General features: G+C 42.7%; 1 pseudogene; it reads right to left on the bottom strand.

Moving 5' to 3' along the window:
* Positions 1-2,514: 2,514 nt before the first annotated feature.
* LOC126079114 (olfactory receptor 52M1-like) lies at positions 2,515-3,465 on the bottom strand (annotated as a pseudogene).
* Positions 3,466-3,931: the final 466 nt, after the last annotated feature.

Here is a 3,931-nt window from a genome sequence, read left to right as displayed (position 1 = left end):
AGCAGACCACTGGCCACTGCCCAGGAATTTATATTCTCAGCTTGGGCCATTTTTTCTTTCACAGAAAGTGAATGATCAGGTGTAGTACTTGCAGTTCCACCCATCAGGAACTCTTTACTTCTCTGCTCTTTCAATGCCATTCCTTTATTTGGCTACAATGCAACTGCCGTCCATTTTAGGTCATGCCTAGCCAACTCATCTGTAAGTCAAGCTCTGGCTTTCTCCTCCTTTAGTTAGTTGTATGGGACCATTTCATGTGTCCATTGATGTGATCTGGAGAAGGAGAACTACACGAATGGCATGGTTGACATGAGAGTCAAGGCTACCTGCTTATGCAACTTACTTAGGGTCCTCCGGTCCTACTATATTTGATCCTAGATGAACAATTTCTGTATTACAATGACAGATGCTAGGCTTAATTTTATGATTTGGTGGGTCTGGCAGAACCCAACTCATACTGGGCAGGATGCATGATCACTTCGTTCCCCACGACCAAATGTTCTGTTTCTAGTACCCATTGCTGTCGAGTCAATTTCAACTTAACCAAAACGAAGCCAGTGCCGTCGAGTCAAAGCGACCCTATAGGACAGAGTAGACCTGTTCCATAGGGTTTCCAAGGCTGTTATTTTTACGGAAGCAGACTGCCACATCTTTATCCCTTGGAGTGGCTGGTAGGTTCCAATCGCCAACCTTTCAGTTAGCAGCTGAGTGCTTAACGACTGTGCCACCAGGGCTCTTTTTTGTCTCTATTAGGGCCTGATAAAACACCAGGAGCTATTTCTCAAAAGTTGTCAGTTTTCTGCTATAGATAACATAGCCTTGTTCCAAAATACCAGGGGCTTACATAGTGATTCTTCCACTGGAGCTCTTCCATGAGGTCCATCCTTTCCTCATCATGGACACCTCCAGGACCTCATTCCACTGGATCCTAAGGCCTAAGTAGCAGGGCTGCTTGCACCACAGCCTGGACGTGCTACAGAGCTCTTTCCTGTTCTGTCCACTCAAAGTAGGAAGCCCTCGTTCACAGCCAAGGAAAAAGAAGATCAGAGAGGTTAGGAGCCTCGGGGTTAAAAACAGACAAAAAACAAACAAAATTGGGCTTAATTCCTGCCTCCTGGATTTATCTCTTAGAAGCTGAATGACCTTGGACTGTTTCTTACCACTTCTAGAAATCTCAGTTTCCTCACCTGCAAAGTGGGATTACTATCATTACTAACTTAAGGCGTGATTGTGAGAGTTACGTCAGTAGCTTTCAATCAACCTTAAGTGCTTTATGTGAATTAACCATTTTCTAGGTATTGAGCAAATAATTAATCTGGATAGTAAAGTCAATGTTAGTTTCTATAAATTCTAGAATTTGGAACTTTACCTTATTTTGAGCTGATCCATTTTAGGAACACAGTACATCATGAACAAGGGTCCTACAGATGGATCAGGGTTCAGAGGGGATTTCTATGGGAAGGGGAAGGTTTTCCTTTCCACGGAGCCCTCACATCCTTCAGGCCGCTTGATGGGAGCAGGCCTGCAGGAAAACACAACAAGGGCAATGTTGAGATATAGTCATCTTGTCTCATTTCCCTTCATTGAGCTGATATTTTTTCCTAGGCCACTTTCTATTTTCATGATTGGCATCGTCATACCTTGCTAGGCATACAGCTCAATATTTTTCTAGAATTATTAGTACAAGCAGTTTTAGCCACATTTCAGTAGCTAAAAGCTTAACTTGTAAGTTTGTTAGCCAAGGCCACTTCCATGAAATGATCAGTTTTTAGGATTTGCTTATTAAAATATGCACAGAAAACAGACTGTAAGTAGAAAGTGTAATACATTATTAGGTTAAATACTAATAAACTTCAACCAAAGCACTCAAGCTAGGCAGCATAAACAACTTTTTATGCAGCTTATAAAGCAAGACTGTTCTATTTCCTGATGTATAAAATATGCACAATAATACCTACCTCACAAGATGCCAGGATATTCATAAGAAGTATGCAATTATGTATATATACATATTTGTATCAAACCAAAAATCCAAACCCATTACCGTCAATTCAATTCCAACTGATGGCGACCCTGTAGGACAGAGTAGAACTGCCCCATAGGGTTTCCAAGGCTGTAAATCTTTCTCCCCTGCTGTGGCTGGTGGATTTGAACCTCTGACCTATTTGCTTAGCAGCCAAGCACTTAGCCACTGTGCCACCAGGGATTTTATATCAAACATTAGCTGTTATTTGTGTTATTGATGTTGCTATCATTTTTTGTTGATTTACCTCCCTTGTGGCTCAAATATCCTTTAATCATAAAAGATTAGATATAATCTTCCATTCATAGAAATGAGAATTATACACTCTTTCTTACCATTCCTTTGGAACTACAAAAAATTTGAGACCAAAGGGCCTAACATCTCAGACTGCTTGAGAATTTCCCAAATGGAGAAGCAGGCTTCTTTTTCAATAAAGATGTAACAGCCTTCTTCTCCATGAGCATTTTTGGATAGGAAGAAGGAAACAGCAGTCATCTGTTCCTCATCTCTCTCTTCAGGATTTGGAGAAGCCTCTCTCGGATCTGCTTGGTACGGACAGCATAGACAATAGGATTGAGGATTGGAGGAATGCGAAGATAGAAGTTGGCCAGCAGGGTGTGGATTGGAGGAGACACATGGTGACCAAACCGGTGAATGAGAGAAGAAACAGCAATGGGAACATAGAAGATCAGGATGGCACAGATGTGAGAACCGCATGTCCCCAGGGTTTTAAGCCTGGCCTCGGGTGGGTAGCCCCATCACAGCCCTGAAAATCATTACACAGGAGGCAGCAATGGCTGCTGAGTCCAGGATTAGCACCAGGAAACCAATGCTCAGCCTATAGACATTGTTGACCCTGCTGTCACCACACGCCAAAGTAACTACAGCCATATGTTCACAGTAGGAGTGGGAGATTATCCGGGACTTGTAAATGGGCAGCTGCAGACGGATCATCAGAGGCAAGGGTCCAATGTAGAGTACCCCACGAAGGAGGGCAGCCAGTCCCAGACGACCCACCACCGCATGGGTAAGCACTGTGGTATGATGTAAGGGGTCGCAGATGGCCACATAGCGATCAAAAGCCATGGCAAGGAAGATGCCTGACTCGACAGTGGCGAAGCAGTGGATGAGGAACATTTGGGCCAAGCAGGCATCCAGACCAATGTCACCAGCATCAAACCAGAAGATTCCCAGTAATTTAGGCATAGTAGAAGTGGACAGGCCAAGTCAATGACAGCCAACATGCACAGGAAAAAGTACATGGGCTGATGCAAGCTGTGCTCCACCCTTACTACTGCCAGGATGGTCACATTCTGCACTACGGCTACTAGGTACCTGGAGCCAAAGGGAATGGAGAGCCCGATATGCTGAGACTCCAGCCCTGGGATGCCAGTGAGCTGGAAGGAGCTGGGTGCCCAACAGATATTATGAAAAGTGAGCATGGGTATTTACAAATGAATATTCTCACTTATGCCCAAAAATGCAGCAGAACTTTTTTTTCTCTAGAAATAAAAAAGAAGCATATTTTACTGTTAGGTCCTATAATAAAGAATAGGATTATTGGATAGTTAAGATATTATGCAACGAACCTTTCTTTCTTGGTAGTAATTGCAAAAATAATAGCATAGTGTAAATATCATGTTATTACTACATTATAAAAAAAACAGAAAACCGAACCCGTTGCCATTGAGTCAATTCCCACTCATAGTAACCCTATAGAACAGAGTAGAACTGCCCCATAGAGCTTCCAAGGAGCGCCTGGTGGATTCGAACTGCTGAACCTTTGGTTAGTAGCCATAGGACTTAACTACTATGCAACTAAGATTTCTGAAATGTCCACAAAATTTTCCAAGCACAAGCCAAAATAAATATTTGATTGAATAAATGGTTAAGTATCTTTTTGTAGTA

Source organism: Elephas maximus, chromosome 7 (assembly GCF_024166365.1).
Source record: "Elephas maximus indicus isolate mEleMax1 chromosome 7, mEleMax1 primary haplotype, whole genome shotgun sequence".
Classification (NCBI taxonomy): domain Eukaryota; kingdom Metazoa; phylum Chordata; class Mammalia; order Proboscidea; family Elephantidae; genus Elephas; species Elephas maximus.
The sequence above is the reverse complement of the archived record's forward strand: the minus strand, read 5'-3'. Positions and strand labels throughout refer to the sequence as shown.